Source organism: Eumetopias jubatus, unplaced genomic scaffold (assembly GCF_037043125.1).
Source record: "Eumetopias jubatus isolate StellerSeaLion01/CBP00866 unplaced genomic scaffold, mEumJub1_p1.0 scaffold_4, whole genome shotgun sequence".
Classification (NCBI taxonomy): Eukaryota; Metazoa; Chordata; class Mammalia; order Carnivora; family Otariidae; genus Eumetopias; species Eumetopias jubatus.
The window spans coordinates 68825351-68843739 of record NW_028274810.1 but is presented as its reverse complement, the minus strand read 5'-3'; the positions used below and the strand labels follow the sequence as shown (position 1 = coordinate 68843739).

Below are 18389 nucleotides of genomic sequence, written 5' to 3'. Positions count from 1 at the left end.
TCACCTGCCCCACTCGTTCTGGCCCCTGAGACACACCCAGAGAGAAGGAACAGAAAGCACAATCACAGAAACCCCTCTAGGTCTGCAGCTCAGCATCACTTTACTGGGAGTGGGCAAGTGTCCTGGGGCCTGGGCTGATGTGAGCAACTAAGACCCCGCCAGTCTGCTGTAAAGGATGGCTGAATATTAGGGAAAGAAAAGGAATGTCCAGCTTACTGAGCCTGTTCCTGTTCACACCCCCAAGCCCTCAGCCTGACTTCGGACCAAGATCTGAGGCAGTTACTGAATGACCCCCTGTCACAGAAAGACTGCTAAGGCTGGACTGAGCCTGGAAGAGCCTGCACTCTGGTCCCTGTCCTCCCTCCACTGCATCCCAGTCCCCAGGGACCTGCAACACGTAAACTCTGCCTCCACACACACAAAGCCAGGCCCTGGTTTTGGGGTGACATCAGCTAGACCATGGGCACTGAGAATGGCTATCAGGCTTGGGGTCAGTCCAAAAGCAAGAGCAGATTAATGGGGCACAGGGAAGCAGCTGGGAGGCTGGAGCCAACAGAAACAGGCAATGACCAACCAGAGCATAAGCCTGTGACCAGGAGATAGGGAGAGCGAGGTCACTGGGGTACAGTTGGGGGAGAAGCCCAGGATCTCAGAGCCTTCAGCAATCGCCTCGGCCAACCCTGTCATTTGGACCCAGCGACAAAGGAAACTACCCAAGGCTACCTAGTGTGTTGGAAGCTGAGACTAGATCAGAACCTTTGCTCCCCATGCTGAGTTCCTCCACTGCTCAGTTGGAGGGCTGGATCCCTGTGATGTTTCCAGTGCTTTAGCTCTGTTTGTCTTGCTGCAGCCCCGTGTGCTGTGAGCTGCCTGAATAGTATCACTTGTACATATGTGTCGTGTGTCTCTCTGTAGCAGGTGCTGCTTCCCGCCCTGGGCAGATGCCTTCAGCCCACCTCAAAGCAAGCTCACCTGACATCCAACTGACAGTACGTTCACCCTCAGCCTAAGGCCGCTCTCCGGCCATGGCGGCCCACTCTCTCCCTGTGCATGGCAGGCCAGAGGTGCCAAGGAGTGTACACCTCCCTCTCCCACCTGGCTGCCTTCAACCAGGGGCTGAGGGAATTAGTGGGTAAGTCGCCCCGGCCCCCTTGCCCCTGCATATTCGACACTATCTCCCGGGTCCACAGCAGGCATGGCATTCAAATGGAGCACAGTGCTTTGTTCTGACGGCAAACAAGGGAGTCCGCCATATGTGGAGACTCAGCTGCCTTTGCTTAGGGGGAATTTAGCCTCAGCGTTCGGAGACGATTGTAAGATGAGTTCCCCTCTGAGAAGTGCAGCGTACGGCCCTGATGGGGAGGAGGGCAGGCCCGGCCTTGTCAGTCTGCCATCCCGTCTGCCGGTCGCTCTGCTATGGTTCTAGTTTCCTGGGGAGCACAGAGCATGGCGTCATCTATTCGCTGCCCATGGAAGAGCCAGGAAGGAAAGGAAGGGAACTAAGAGGTTTCCATCACCTACCATGTGGCATGCCCCTCACATCCATTTTCTCATCGAATCTGCACAAAACTCAGCACGTCCAACTACTAGTATCCCATTATTCAAGGGGGGAAACTGAGTCTCAGGGAGATGGTGCAACCTGCCCAAGGCAGGCCCTGCAGTAAAAGCAGTCAGCCTTCAAGTCCAGCTTTGTCTGGCTCTACTCTCTCTGTTCTCTCCCTCCTCCCCCACCCCCGTGGGGGTACAATGCCAGTGAGGGGCTTCGGGCATCAGGTATGAGGTGAGGTCAGGATTCTTGGCTGAAGTGCAGTCTGAACACTTTGGGAGGGTTTTACTGTCTGCACTCACCCCCAGGTACAGGAGTGCCTTGGGCCCATCTCCCCCATGACCCTCTGACCCCACCCATGCTTTTGCTCCAGCCAGCCCTTGCTTAGGATACCCCCTCTCTACTGTCCCTCTTTGTCTTCAAGTTTCAGCTCCAGGCCCCCGGGAAGCCTTACTGGGCCCTCTCAGACCCCTCTTGTTTTTATCCCATCACATGACCAGACCTAGGAGGCCGCAGCTCTTCCACAGGAGGGCCCAGCCCTGTGAGCGGGGAGGGGTGTGGCGCTCTGGTTCTTGGCCCCACGTGTGACTCTGGGGGACGGTGGGCAGGTCTCTGCCTCCTTTCGGGTCTCGGTTTTTTTTTTTTAATCTCTAAACTGGGAAGAATAATATCTGTCTTGCCTAATTCCAGCTTGTTTCTAGCATCAAGTTAGATAACAGGTATCAGAATGTTTTAAAATGGTGAATGTGTAGTACACTTGATGATTCCCAGCACTAAGGCTTCAAGATATAATTTGATTCGTAGTGAGGCTCAGCACTCTGCCCTGTTCTTGGGCACATATTAGATGCCAGTTATTGCACTGAGGTGGGAGTAAAACGATGAAAGTCCATAGTTTTCTGAACTCTCAGTCTAGTGGAGGAAATAGACATAAATGAATGAGTGAATGAGTAAGTGAATGAATGAATGAATGATGCATATAGAATCCTTCGTTGGAATGTTCAGCTATCAACACGGGAGCAGACTAAGGATACTTAATGTGACACTTTCTGTCCTAGAAGTCTCACGAAGATACACAAAATAAAAGTTGGCAATAGTATCATAAATTATGTCAAATTTGGGGGTGGACTAATTTCAGGGCTCTAGCCTCTGAGTATCCCCCTCCCCCACACTGAAGGAAAAGACTTTACTTCCTGCAAATCCTGTTCCCAAATTGAGGATGTGCTGAAGAGGAAAACAAGAGTCCACCCGGTTAGAGGACCTGTCTTCCGAGCCAGCCAGCGCCTGAGCCCTGCCCGCCCTCCCCATCCCTGACCTTAGGGTCCTCTCCTCCTCTTCTTGTTCCTATTTTTTCGCCCCTAACATGCATTCAGAAGCAGTAACCCTATGCTTGCAGCACAACAGGAAGCAGAGAAGGGCTGGCATCCAAGAACACGTAGACCCTTCAGGAGAAGCCTTGTAAACAGGGACGGGACAGGAAGCGTTCTGGAAGTAGTGCATGCTGGGGCAAGGAGGGGTTTTTAGGTGCTACTCTGGGCAAGAAGGAAGTACAAACTGCATCTAATCGTGCAATCAGAAAAATCTAGAAGCTGTCCTGGAGAAGAGCCAACTTCAGGCTGGTAAAAGCACACTGTTGTGAAACCTCAGAAAAGAAACTGGGGCAGACCAAGTGGACTTGCACTTCGGGTCTAAATCAGGGAGGGGTCAACAATGCTTCCCTCCTAGGCTTCCTGTTTGCAAATGTCAGGTCCGTGTAGACCAAGCTGTATTCAAAGAAGACAAAGCGAAACAAAATAAAACCTCTAAAGAAACAAAAACGATGGGGTCTTTGAAGAGACACTAAAGCCAAAGGAAAAGGAAACATTTGCCCTGAAAACTTGGAGAAGGAAAGCTTGAAAAGAAATTAAGACCATTTCAGAGGCCACCTGCTTGGAATCCTTCAGTAGATGCAAGAGGACTTGGCTTCTAAGAAGAGCAGGAAGTACAATGAGGTAAAGGCAGAGACACAGAAGGAGTTGACTGGACTGGGATGATATGGCAAAGGAACACAAAATAAAATCCCAAATTAAAGTTCCCCTGAGAATAAGAAAAGAAAAGAATTGATACTGCAGGCAGCAGAATCAGTGATGAGGACTACTTTGAGTACCTCTCAAAGAATGCAGAGGAAAGTATCAGTGATGAAAATGATGAGAAAGAAGGTGATAAATACAGGAGACAAGAATGGAGTCTAAGAATTATCAAAATGGGGGGAACATATAATAAAAATAAAAGTGACAAAAACACAATTGGAAAAAAATGTAATTAACTAGAACAGAACAAAAGCAAAACAAAACAATATCAACCTGAGTCAAAAACCCAAAAGAGATCAGTGATTTGGCAATATGCGTGAAAAGAAAAACCACAAGTAGCAAGATTTTGGCAAAATAAACTTCAAGGATAAAGAAAATATCATACAGGAAGGAAAACAGGTTGACAGCTAAGCTTAGTATTTGACGTTGGAAAAGAAGAATCTAGTGTTGAGGAAGATAGCAAGGGGAATAAACGCACCTGAGATTCTATGTTGTAGAAAGAGAAGTAAAAATGATTGCTTTGTTCTTAACTGACAGAGAAATGTGAGGGTAACTGTCCCGTCACACATTTGAAGGCATGCGTTTGAGAATTAAGTTAAAAGGGGATTTTAAACTTCTAAGTTAATACAAAAGATATAAACAAAAAATATAGTTTACAAAAAAAAAAGAGAAAACACTGTTAAGAGCAAAAAATATATAAAAAAGAAAGTATGAAAGTGGGTGACAGATGACTAAGGTCAAACACATCAGATATGAAATGACTGTAAACGGTTTAAATTATTCTATTGGAGGACAAAAATTCTCAAGCTAAAATGCAAACATTAAGTTAGGTTCAACTTGTAAGAGATAAATCTAATCAAAATAATTAATGTCCACTGCATACTTGCCATGTGCATTGCACTGTGCTGAGCATTTCACAAGCATCATCTCATCCAGGCCACCCATTAACCACACGAGATGGGGTTACTGTTACCCCGAGAAACCTGCCCCAGGTCAGGCAGCTGACACAGCACAACTGGGATTTAAACCCAATCTGGCCTCAGAGCACAACATCTTAAACATTACCATCTACTGAACCTCGGGCAAAATTACACAGTAAGGTTAAAAATTAAGCTTCCCAAATATTTCAGGCAAATGCAGTTAAAGAGAAAGAAGAGCTGACAGTGTTAATAATAAAGCAGAATTTGAGGCAAGAACCATGAACAAGGACGAGGTTTCACATTAAATTGATAAGAAGCAAAATCTGGGGGTGACACATTAAATTGATAAGAAGCAAAATCTGGGGGTGCCTGGGTGGCTCAGCTGGTTAAGCAACTGCCTTTGGCTCAGGTCATGATCCTGGAGTCCCAGGATCGAATCCCGCATCGGGCTCCCTGCTCAGCAGGGAGTCTGCTTCTCCCTCTGACCTTCTTCCCGCTCATGCTCTCTCTCTACCACATTCTCTCTCTCAATAAATAAAATATCTTAAAAAAAAAAAAAAGCAAAATCTGCATTGAAGACCTAACAGTCAGGAACGTATTGCAAGCAACAAAATATCCAAATATTTAAAGCAACAAATATTTGAAATTCAAGGAGAAGGCAACAGAAATTGGAGCAGGAGCCTAGACAGCATGCATGGACGAAGATAGTCAATTTTGCTTTTTCTATTTTCAGACATTCATACTTAGGTGATTTTAAAAGGTGTATTTAAAAAGCAAGGAAATGATAAACACAAAATTGATAATCATAGTTAACTCTGAGAATAAGCAAAGCGATAGGACATTGATAAATGTGAGTTAATGGTAATGTTCTTTAAAAATCTTTTTTTAAAGATTTTATTTATTTGACAGAGAGACACAGCAAGAGAGGGAACACAAGAGGGGGAGAGGGGGAGGGAGAAGCAGGTTTCCCCGCGGAGCAGGGAGACTGATGTGGGGCTTGATCCCAGGACCCTGGGATCATGACCCGAGCTGAAGGCAGACGCTTAACGACTGAGCCACCCAGGCGCCCCAATGGTAATGTTCTAATTCTTGAGTTGGGTGGTGAGTTCACAAGTGTTCATTAGATGATTACGCTTTATAGCTTATATACATAACTATATTATTTTATATGTATTAAATGTTAGAAGTATAAAGAAAAATATTAAAAGAAAAAATAAATAAGAAAGAGATTTGAATAAAATAATAGTTGAGTCAATGATGTATAACAATTGTTTTCACTCCAGAAACATAGAATAATTTGGTAAATTCCAAATAATGATACAAATATATATAATTTTCATTCTCTAACCATGACACTAAAACCAGAAATTGGTATTAATGTCTCAACAGCAACAGAAACAGTTGCAACTAAATGCCACACGGAGATTAAAATCACCTTTATAAAAATGTTATGTCATAGAATAAAAAGAAAAATATACAATTACAAAATATTTAGAAAATAATAAACATAAAAATAAACAATTTATAAAACTAGTGGAATGCTGCCAAAACCATGCTCAGAGAGAAATTCTTATGCTTAAATGCATTCTTAAATAAATAGGAAAGACTAAGAAAAGTAAATAAAACTGTAACTACATAATCTGGAAAGAGAACCAAAAAGAAACCTATGAAAGCCAGTAGAAAAAAAGTAGTAAAGCTATAAATGAATAAATTAGCAAACAGAAAAATAGTAGGTTTGGGTTTTTTTAAAGATTTTATTTATTTATTTGAGAAAGAGAGAGAATGAGCAGTGGGGAGGGGCAGAGGAAAAGAGAGAGAGAGCAAAGAAGACTCCCCACTGAGCAGGAAGCCTAACATGGGGCTCGATCCCAGGACCTGGAGATCATGACCTGAGCCAAAGGCAGATGCTTAACCGACTGAGCCACCCAGGCGCCCCCAAAATAGTAGGTTTAATAAAGAAATCCAAGGGCTATTTTTTCTTTTTACAAAAACAAAAAGTATGACAAACCTCTGACAAACAAAATTAACAAAAAAGTGACCAACATAAACAAAATAAAGAGGCGATAGCAACAATGGAGAATTTTTTTTTTTTAATTACAAGAGACAAGGTTGTCAAGATAAGAGGGATAAGTTTTTGGATGTTATCAATATTTACTTTAGAAGTAAAAGTCCTGAGTAACCATAGAAGAAAATGAGAAATTATAAAAAGTCTCTTGGCCCAAATGGTTGTATGTGTGTTTCGCCCCCAGTATTTGAGGTTTGACAATTCTTGAAATAAATATCTCTTCTAAAGCATATAAAAATATGGGAAGTACCCAATTAAGATAACTAGTTCGGTATCAAAGCTATAAAAAAATGTTCTCTTGTGCTTATAGAAGCCAAAGCTATAAAAAAATGTTCTCTTGTGCTTATAGAAGCCAAAGTCCTAAATAAAGTACCTGTAAATGAAATGTAGCAAGATCAAGAAGTTTCACACCAGGAATGCGAAGATGAGTTAATGAATTGTAATAGTGAAACAAAATGGGTCAAATCAGAGAACTGATAATCATTTGACAAAATGAAAACACTTAATGACAGTTTCTTTAAAAAAATGAGTGGACTAAAAATGGAAGGCACTTCCTCAACATGCTAAAGAATATCTATCTGAAAATGAGGGCCAATTTGAAATAGCATAGGTAATAGCAGTAGAAATTGGGAATAAGATAAGTATCATTATTTCAAATATATATAAAACATAGTCAATGACATATAAGATATAGCCAATGTAGTATGGTGGGAAATATAATTCAGAATTATAGATATTGGCAAGGAAGAGACAAATTGTCATTGATTACAAATGATATGATTATTTAACTAGAAAGCCCTAAACTTATCAACTGAAAAATCTCCTCAACAAAATTGGTAGGCTTAATACAAATAAATATAAAATAAATTAGTAGCTTTTCTAAATGCCAACAAGAATTAAGATTAAAACTAAAATTTGAGAATATTTCAGTCACAGTAACAACAAAAATATAAAATCTTAAGGAATAATTTTAATAAGAATTGTGTTGTGTAGAGACTTAGAGAAGAAAACTATAAAACTTCACTGAAGGACATAACAGGAGACTTGAATAAGTGCAAATATGTGCCCTATTTCTGAATAGGAAGGCTGAACAGCATAAAGATGTTAATTTCCAAACTAATGTATAGACTGTATTCAAAATTAATCTTGAAAAAATCATTCTGAAGTTTCCTCCTTACCTGGAGGAATAAATGGCAAGATTCAGATATTATAAAAGAGGGAGATGCTTAGCCTCCCTCAGATGTTAAAACATATTACAAAGCCACAGTCATAACACAAGGGCATTAATGGTGTAAAAAAAAAATGAACAGACATTTCAAAACAGGTAAATAGATAACTTCAAAACCAAATCAACATACACACTCAAACAGAGGATACGCTCTTATAGGCATACACTCGAATGCACATTATCACGCAATTATAAGGAGGTATATGTACACATGCTCACACAAATACCTGATACTCAGCCACATGTTAGTTTAATACAAGATAGGATACATCTAAGAGCAAAAGGAGGTGAAGCCACGGAGCCATGTGAACTCACAGGCGGCAAGGTCCCTCTTGGGTCAGGCAGGGCTCCCCGAGGTGTGTAAAGGGTGGCCCTGTGGAGACTGAGGGCAATTTCAGGGTGGCTGTGAAAGTTCCCATCACCTGACCTAATGTTCAGCACATTACACATCAAGATCTGTTTGTTGACTGAATGGGGAAAGAAAGAAGGGGAAAAAACAAGATGGAAGGGAGGGATGGAGGGAGGGGGGGCGCGCAGACAGGAGAAGGAAGGGGAGGGAAAGGAAGGAAGAGCACATCTTGTGGGCAGCACAGAGGCATTTGGAGGTGGTGGGAGTAGGCCAGCCAGACGGCATCCATGCCAGGACCCAGCACGAGGCCCCGCACAAACTTGGGACTTAAAGACACGTTTGCTGAGGGGCGCCTGGGTGGCTCAGTCAGTTAAGCGTCCGACTCTTGGTTTCGGCTCAGGTCATGATCTTAGGGTCATGAGATGGAGCCCCCCGTCGGGCATCTGTGCTCAGCGGGGAGTTTGCTGGGATGTTCTCTTCCTCTGCCCCTCCCCCTGCTCTCACACACGCACACACTCTCTCTCTCTCAAATAAGTACATAAATCTTAAAAAAAAAGACATTTGCTGAATTAATTTGATCTCTATTTTCTTTACTCAATTACACTTTTCTCCATCCCCTCAACTAGAGCAGAGGCTCCACAGGACAGGAATTTGGGGTATCTTCTCACCCCCCAAAACAGTATGTGCCACATAGGTAGTCCTCAAAAACTACTTGTTGAACAAATAAAGGCAGGCTGAGGGAAGCTGTGGAGGGCCGTGAATGTCAGGCTCAGCAAAATGGCCGTGATATTGTTGGAACTGGGCCCCCACAGGGTACCATTATATTCGTAAGGGAAGGGTGGTTTGTAGAAGCATGTCATTTTTATGGCAGTCCCCATTTTCCAAAGCAAGGAAACTCTCCTCCCAGAGATGAGAGGTGCTTCTCAAGGGAGTCACAGAAATGGGGTAGAATATCCGAAGTCAGGACACACCTGGATGGAACCCACTAGACTAAAGAAGTGTTAAGGCTTAAGGTTGAGGAGAAAAGGTATACATTTCCTGACTTGTTCAGGTAGCAGCTGACAATTCACAGATGCCCCCAGATGTGAACAGAGCTCAAAGCTCTGGGCCTTTCAAACTCCCGGGAGCAATCACACTGAGGAGAGGGCTGTATCTGTGGGGTAACAGTCCCTGATGGAAGAGTCCCCTCCTCCATGAAGCCTTCCTGGATCATAACCTCAACCCAGGAAAACTGTAAGCTCCTTGAAGGGAGGGTCTCAGATTCCTTTTGCATTTGTAGCACCTCACACAGGGCTGGGCCCAGGATAGGGCTCCACAAAGCCTCACTGAATGACTTTCACAATCAAACCAGGCTTCAAGTCCAGCTCCCTCTGATTCTAGTACCTTGACATTCCCCCCAACCTCACATACTCACTCACAAAGCAGAGGGGCTTTTACTCCCAGCTCAGGACCAAGCGGTATATCAGCATCTTAATAGCCTCCCAAAACTGCATCCCTTGCATTACAGGAATAACATCTCTAAAATGACATCTGGAGGAAGGAGGTGGCATTTTTTGTTTCTATTGTTGAGGACATGATGCCAGAGAAATCACATTACAACAAATCACATGAGAGGAACAAAGAGATTTGCATACTTCTCCCATCCTATGGCTCGGGGACAGCAGACTCTTGTTCACATAACAGATCAGAATCCAACATGAAGATCAAGCACGGTCACTTGGAAGGGGCTGGGGCAATGTGTGTGGAAGGAAGGGAGGGAGGGAGGGAGGGAGGGAGGAAGGAAGGAAGGAAGGGAAGAAGGAAGGGGCAGACCACATCTCACTTCCTTTGCTCAGCAGTGGGTGCCACCCAGACCCCTGTCACATCATCGCTGATTCACAAACATATCATAGAGAATCTGGGTGGGTGCTCCATGGCAGCAAGGAGAGAGGAAGAAGTTGGCCCAGGCTTGGCTTCCTTCCTGATGATTTTTTTTGCGCTTTTATCAAGCTTTACTTTCCCAGGGGGTGAGTAGGAAGATCATGAGATTTCTGCCAGGTAGACTCGGACTCAAATCCTAACTCTGCCACTCACCAGCAGTGTGACCTCAGACATGTGATGGACCACTCTGAGCTTGTGTCCTTGGCTAAAACTACAGATAAAAATATCTGCCTCAGGGGGTACTGTGGGAATTCAAGATGATCTGTATAAAGTCTCCTGAGTATCAAATAAGGTGAAAAGAGCTTCACTGGCTCTGAATTTCGGTACACATATAAAATAATCACATAGTTATTGTTTCTAACGGAGTCTCTCAACAATGGGCAGCTCTTTTACTTCAGTTGCGAAAAGGGAGAAAAATGCAAGCATAGAGAGACTTGGTGACTTCTTTCAGATCTTCTCTGAGGAAGCCCTACAGCTGGTTTTCTGCTCCCCTGCCTGGCCTCGGGCACTGACAGGCAGCCCAGGAGGAAGCCTGAGGGCAGAGTGCATGGCTGGCATGGCCCGGGAGCCTGGTATGCCTCCCATCCCCAAGTCCTCACCCTTGGGGGCTCCTCTCCCACTCTCCCGGGGACCATTTGTTTACACAGCCCTGGAAAGCTGCTGGCCTGAGGCCACTACGCAGGGAAAGTAGCCAGTACCATGGCTAAAAGGAGACAGCTGGATGGAGGACGCAGTCCTTCTCTGTTCTGCTCAGTTGGGTGAAAAGGCATGATGACCTCCTAGGCAGGGAGTCTGTCCACCCCTCCCAGGCAGGGAGGCTTCAGGACCAGGGAGGCCTGGGTGTCAGAACTGCTCCCAGGCCCACCCCAGTTGCACACAAGGTTCCAGTGGCCAACCTGGAACTTGACACAGCGAGTCGTGGCAAAACTCCTGACCAGGGTGGATGCCTACCCTGCTGCTCTTGGGAACATCCCAGTGTTGGGGGAGCACTTAGTTGGCCTTTGCCAAGTCAGCCTCCATTCATGTCCACCACTCAGTGACAGAATGATGTTGTCCCTTCTGATGCCAGCTCTGGTCTGCAGCTCTGGCACACTGATCCTGGGTGGTGGAAGAGCAGAAGGACGAGAAAAACAACATTTGCACTCCCTCTGTGTGCCAGGTATGGCGCCAGGCAATTCAGAACTTTCTCTTTGAAACCTTCACAAGGACCCTGTGAAATGGATTATACCCACGCTACAGGTCGGGGAACCGAGGTTCCGAGAGGTGAAGTAACACTTCTGAGATCACATGGCTTGTGGATGCGGAAATGGGAGTCGACCTCAGGGCTGTTTGATTCAGAAACCCAAATCTTTGTGCCACGGCACTCCGGGGCTCAGCACACCAAGCATGTGCTGGGCAGCTGAGGCCATGGCAGGGAACTCCACACCACCGAGGCCCAGGAGCTCTCAGGCTGGCGGGGAGACGGAGGTGAAGGCCAACGTTCACACATGGGTTCCATCAGTCTTCCTCTGTGAGCCTGGGTGGTCGTGGACTGAGTTCTGTGACCCCCAAGAGGCACTCTATTCCCCAGAGAGCTCTGCACCGATGGACAAATCTGGGTCTGCCCTGCTCCAGGTGAACGAACCTGTCTCTGCCATCCACACAGGTGCCGGAGGGAATCCCTTCACCAGGCAGCCCCTGCCTCTGTCACAGCCGCCACGTACCCACAGGCCCTTGTGCTTACAACAGCCTTTGAGGAAGGGCGGCTGTCATGCCCTTGGGACAGAGACTTCCGGAGCTGGCTAACATCGTCAGTCTCCTCTTTGGCACATGGTCAGTTTACGTGCCTTGGCCTCCCTCTCGGATGTGTGCACCACGTGGCAGTCCTGTGAGGAGGTGGTGAAGAGGAGGTAAAGGCGATGTGGGCTTCCAGTCAGGTCCACAGAACCTCTAAGCACGACGCTCACTCCTTCCCTGACCACACTTTCCAGAAACCTCACTGTTACATGTTTCCTTTCCTCTTGAAGTTTGGAGCCTAGAAGTGGGAAGTCTTTCCCAGGTCTGGCCAAACTTTCACAGATGAAGGCACGACCCCCTGTCTGACCTACACACACCTGGCCCAGTTCTTGGTCCCCTGAGGCAGCCACAATTTTGGTCCCTGCTGCATGGCCCATCTCATCCCATCCACTTCCCCACCACTGCTTCCCTCTTGCATCACGTCATGCATCCCTGGCCTCATGCCTCTGCTGGGACACCTTAGCACTCCCTGCATTGGGGGCTCCACATGGGCTGATCCTGAGGTCTGCAAAGCAATGCCAGTCTCCGAGCTGCCACATGGGGTGGCTTTCTGGCTCTATTCGGGTCTCTGCTCAACTGCTACCTTCTTAGAGAAGACCTTCCCTAAATAGCACCCTTGTGCCATGTGTCTGCTACCCCACTTTCCTTTCCTGTGAAGCACTGATCGCTACCTGCCATTATAAATCTGCTTGCCCATTTGTCCTTTTGTTTGTCTCCTTTTGCTAGAAGACCAGCTCCATGAGGAGTTTCAAATACCGGCATTCAGAACAGGTCAGGAATATTGTAGCGAGGCCATAAATATTTGGTACATGAATGAATGCAGCAGTGAATAGATGGATGACTCAAGGAATGAAAGAAGTGACCGCGTCCAAGGTCTCTGACCTCTGAGTCCAGAACTCTTCCTTGAATACAGTTCCCCTCAGCGGCTGCAGGGGAACACCAGGGGAACTGTATCCAAGGTGGTCACGCTCCAGAGGGTCAGCCTCAGCCATCTGGAACATTCACTGAACGGGGACAGTTTAAGCCATCTGGGCACATTGCTGAGGTTGTCCTTGAGTGAAGTACCCCAGCTGGGAGACCAGTCACCTTCTCCCCGGCTCTCCTTCCTGCCCTGAACTTGCCCGAAGGCTTAGCTCCTGGCCCAGCAAGAAGGACTTAATCAGCACCAGGCAGATACGGGATCTCTTGCCCAGTCGACTGGAGCCAGACTGCCATTGCCAAGGGACAGAGAGGGAGAGAGCACCTCCGCTGAGACTGCCACGTGCTGGGACCAATCAGCACATGCCTGGGGCATCATCTTCCAGAAAGCATTTTTGGGGCTGCTGGTGGTCATCCCGGTGCTCTGCCGAAATAGCCTCTTTAATTATATATTAGCAGGTGACAAAGACTAATCTTCCTCGGCAGAAACTCCCTAGTGCGTGGTGTGCTTCTCATAGTTAAATCCAGCTTTGTGGAGGCGCGGACTCCATGGGCCAGAAATTGGGCATTTCCCTGCAGCTGCCCATTGGAATGGCCAGTGCGGGGCACTCGGGTCAGAGGGGTCCACCGCAGAGTCTGGCAGAGAGACACCCCAGCTGGAGTTCAAGTAAGGGCCTTGACTTATCCAATCAGGGGTGAGATTTGTTTTTCTACTTTGAGTTGGGGTCACTTTTGGTCTCTAGAAATATTTTACTCTGTGAGTCTGAGAGGGATGTTCTCAGAAGGGAAAGGGGCAGGGGAGAGAAGGAACGCTGCTGAGCATTCTCTGTGCATTCCATGTTTCCTACACGTTGGCTCATTTAACCTTGTGATGTGGGCAGGATCAGTGCCATTTTTCAAGTGTGGAAACTGAGGCTCAGATAGAGGTGGAAGGATTGTCCAAGGCGACCCAGGATTTTCCAGGGTTCCAGCTAATGAACACACATCTGCTGGAAGGTTGCCTTTGTGGAAAGACAGCCTCACCCTCAAGCCCACACCCAGGCATTTGTTCTAGAACCACCCTCTGTTCAGCCACCCAGGCGCGTCTTCTGTGACGGGGCCCAAGAGCACCCAGGGGCAGGGCAGTGGCCCCACTGAAGGCATGCCAGGGGCGCAAAGGTTTTGTGAGGCACAGTACGGAGGCTGGCTGTGAGCTCAGGGCTGAGGAGCCCTGCAGAGGGAATCGCTACTCCGAGTGCGAGGAGGAGAAGGACCTTGAGAGACCACGATGGCTCTGAGGCAGAGGGCACAGCATCTACACAGCCCCAGAGGCACTGTGGGAGTGACACAGAGAGCAATGGTTGGGGGGCTTTGTGGGGAGGGTGCCAGAAAACAACCCGCTTTTACCAAGGGGTGCTTTATTCTGCTACCGTGGGGCCCACTGAGGTCTGCTGGGCAAGGGAGGCCATACTTAGAGCCCCTTTTCCAGGAGATTGTCTGGACCACCGAGGGAGGGACAGATTAGAACGGCTGAGCCTAAAGCCTGTTCCCTTCTTTTAGGAAGATGATTTTCCAAAGTACCATTGCCTCGGAGAGGTAGCCTGCCACCATCTGGGGATACAGAAAATAAGTCTGCCTGGCGCTGGTGACTTTTCCCCCCCGCCCCCGGCCACCTCCATCTGCTTCCTTCCCTAAGCCTGCCAGCCTGAGACCCAGTCTTTCCTGCAAACTCAGGCTCGTGGGGAGGCCCCAAAGCATGCCCGGGCCAGGGTGAGAAGTCTGTCCCTGCCCGGGCTACAGGGCAACACATCAGGTCTTGAATAGGGAACTTAATCCTAGGCCAGGAGGACTGGGGGGCGGGGGGTGGGGGAGAGTGGCTGCCTGTGGCCTGAGGAAAAAGACCACCCTGGCCTCAGTCTCCCTCTTACTGACTTGCTGAGTGAGCTCAGGGAAGCGCCTCCCCTCTCTGGCCTCAGGGTCTGTCACTAAAGTGAAGGAAGGACTCAGTGACAACTGCTCCCTATCACTGACTCTGAGAAGCAGCCAAAACCTACAGCTCAGAGCCTGCCTGCCTGTCTTGCTCTCCCTTCTCCTTTCCTTCCACAAAGTTCCATGAGATGTCTGTTCGTACTAGGCTCTGAGCGAGTCTTCATGGCTGCAAAGACAGATAAAAATACTGCTTGTTTACTGAAGCATTTTTATATGTTGTTTAGTGAGAAAAGCAAGCTACAGAGAAAGATGTGATATTTGTGTGTATTTAGTGGGTGTGTACATAACAGATAGACAACAAAAAAACACGTTCAGTAGAAAACTAGAAAGGCGTCTACTAATCCAACAGTTATTTGAATGGTGATACTATTTCGTTTTAATTTGGGGCTCCCCCCACCATTTTTTCTGCATTGCCCTTTATTACTTTTGAAGTTAAAGAATCAGTGGCAACAGCTAACCTCCAGTGAGTGCTTGCTACCTGCCAGGCATTCTTCTAAGAGCTTTGCAGAATTAACAAATTTAATCCTTGTAACAACCCCGTGAAATAGAGCCTACTGTTACCCTATTTTACAGTCGAGGAACCAGAGGCCCAGAGAGGTGAAATAACTCTCCCAAGGTCACACAGTTCACAGGTAGTACAGCAGGCCTCAAGCCCTGCCCCCGCCCCCCCCCCCCCCACACCAGGGGCAATCTGACTGGAGAGGCTCACCTTTCCCCCTTCACCAGACAATGAGGTAAAGCAGCTTCCCTGCACTGGAGGGCGGGGACGTGAAAACAGGGGGTGCAGGACTCCCAGCTCCAAAGTTCTCCTTGGAGAGACTTCTCACTGGAGTTGACAAGGACATGGAGGATGTGTTCACTGGATGGAAAAGACCTTCCAGAAAGAAGAAGCAGAGAGACAAAGACCAGAAGGCAGGAACTGTCCGGGGCTGTCCGAGGAAATGCAGAAGCTGAAGGTGTTTGATGTGGCACCGGGGGGAAGGTGAACATGGGGAGAGGGCTGGTGGGCCACATACAAAGCCAGTTGAGCTAAGAGGCGAGGCGAGGCTTTGTCCTAGGGCGGGGTGGGGGGGGCCACGGAAGCCTTTCCAGTCGGAGACAGACTGGTCCGACGGGGTTTAACGATCCCTCCTGGGAACCTCCACTCATTCTCTCACCATCCCTTCTCGCTTTCTCTCTTCTCTTTCATTGTGGGGGGCCTTCCCACTTAACGTGCTTTTATGCCTTACATACGGTGCTCCAGGCTTGGCCCTGGGAAGATCCAAAAAGGAGTAAACCTGGGTCTTCCATCTCCATAGGGACGTTATAACCAGACGTAAGACCGGTATTAGGACACAAGGTAGTTCTTCAAGGGATGTCCCAAATGCACCACCCCACCGGCCTCCTTATGGAGGTAGGAGCCCCTGAGCATTCTTTAAGAGCCAGTGCAAACCTCACCTCCTCTGGGAAGCCTTCCCTGATGAATAAACTCTCTCACAGGGTCTTCCTTCTCTCCTCTTTGGGTCACCCTTCAGTCCTCGCACTGTGTGTCGTTGTGTGTCTGCCCCCACTGCTCCCCACCCACCCATGGCTGCTATCACAGTCTATTGACTGGAGGGGACACAGGCTGGGCAGCACTCTTGAGGCACTTGTGGGAGAGCTGGGATCAGGCTGGGATCGCTCAAGGAGGCTCAGAGATGCTGGAAGAGGCTGCATGTTGGAGTGAGACTGGCTGAGACCTTGAATGACATCACAGCAAACTAACCACGGGCTCCTGATGGCCCTCATGCCCCTGGGAGAGTCTGTCAGTCCCCACATGTGAGTCTGTGGGTGCCAGTGCCCCTGGCCTTCCCAGCAAAGCCATTAACCTTTGGTCTTGAAGGCAACTTGTCTGTTTACAGTTATGAAGACAAGCACCAGGCGTGGTGATGACAGGAAGGTCTCATTTGACACCTTGTCTGTCACCACTAATTAACAGGCCCAGAAGCACGGGGATGGACTTATCCAGGCAAGCACCACCCTCCCCGCTGCCCCTGGGGGGCAGGTGCTCGAGTTGACCAGCTAGCCCTGGCATGGCACCTGCTCCCCGGCTCCCCTAGCCCCAAAGCAAGTATGCCTTTGCCCAGGGTTGTGCGGCCCTCTCTCCCCGGCCCCCTGCTCTGGCCCCTCCTTGCCCCGTGTCCCCACAACTTCTGAGTCCCCATTTCCTCTTGCCTGGATTCCTGAAGCAGCCTCACAACGACCTCCCTGCCTTAAGTACATCCTTTTCTGGGCCTCCCTGCTGAAGCCAGAGTGAACTTTCTGAAACACAAACTGGATGACATGACTCCTTGCCGGAAGCCTTTCCGTGGCTCCCCAAAGGCCCTTGGGATGTGGCCTCTGCCTTGTTCTCCAGCCTCACCTTCCCGGACCATCTCCCCTCCCCCGCCCCCCCCAACCCTCTTGCTCCAGCTCAGCCTCTGCCTATGCTGTCCCTTTGGCTGGTGCTTCCTGTACCCCTCTTCTCTCTGAGTCCTAAAGGCTCATGTCCACCTCCAGCTCCCTCCTCCCCAGAAGGGGGTCCCCCCTTCCCTGGGCTTCTAAAGTAGCTCCAGCTTGCATAAGCTTTCCATACATATTCCTTCCTGCTTTCATTCAGCAGACCTGTGCCGAGCACGTACCAGGCACCATGAGGGTCAAACCATCCCCATCATCGCCTCCAATCCTCCAAGTGCCCTGGGAGGCAGAGGATGGCTCTCAGGACCCGGCCTTTCCCAACATTCCAGTCCCACTGTTTGCTGTTCTCTGTCCCCGTGGTAAGACCCTGAGCACCCCTCTTGCCCTGGCTGGGACTCGGTCTCCTCCTTAGCAAAATGAGGTCCTCATCCCTGTATCTGAAGGTGTTGTGAGTTAATAATAGTAATAGTGGTAATAATACTAATGCAGAGCACTAAATATAGGCCGGACTGTGTTCGAGTGCTTCACACATATCAATTCTTTCCCCCTGCCGGGCTGAGCTAGAGGCTAAGGGACTTGCTCAGCATCAGGCCTGGACCCAGGAAGGACCCAGTAGCTACTGGCATCACCAGGGCTGTCACATCTGGCTCGAAGGAGGCATGCGAGACAGGAATATGCCAGGCACGTTCTGGGGCCGGCAAGCAGACGAGCCTGGCTGGAGCTCAGGGCCTGTGTTTAATAAAAGATTAATGAAATTGTCAAATTGACCTTGTCAGTGTCTGCTCAATCCAATTACGTGGCTGTGGCCCCCATGAATGGGGTTAAAACAGAAGTGCACAGGAGAGACACCAGGACGGCAGCCCCAGGGAGACAGGCTTCCTGGGAAACCCTGCGGGGAGTGGTGCCTGCAGCCCGCCTGGCTGTCTCTGGGCCCCCCCTGAGTACTGCTGGCCACTTGCAGGGCACAGTGTCCCCTTACTCTGGAGAAACCGCAGCTGTGCATCCACTCTCCACGGATAGGCGCCCTTGGCACCCTTGACTGATGCCCACGCCATGCAAAGTCATGCTGTGCTGGGCACGGGGCACATGGAAGGAAGACACAGTTGCCATCCTTGAGAAGTCCTTGGTCTGGTGAGTGGGACAGACACAGAAGCCAATAGAATTCAAGTGAGAGCAGTACCCAGGGAAAGCATTCAGGAAGGTTCCTGCAAAAGATAG

At 48.4% G+C, this 18389-nt stretch overlaps 1 protein-coding gene across 1 annotated transcript in view; it reads right to left on the bottom strand.

The window, feature by feature from the left end:
- AGBL4 (AGBL carboxypeptidase 4) overlaps window positions 1-18389 on the bottom strand; it is a 1510278-nt gene that overhangs the window by 150918 nt on the left and 1340971 nt on the right. The gene's annotated exons all lie outside the window — the stretch shown is intronic.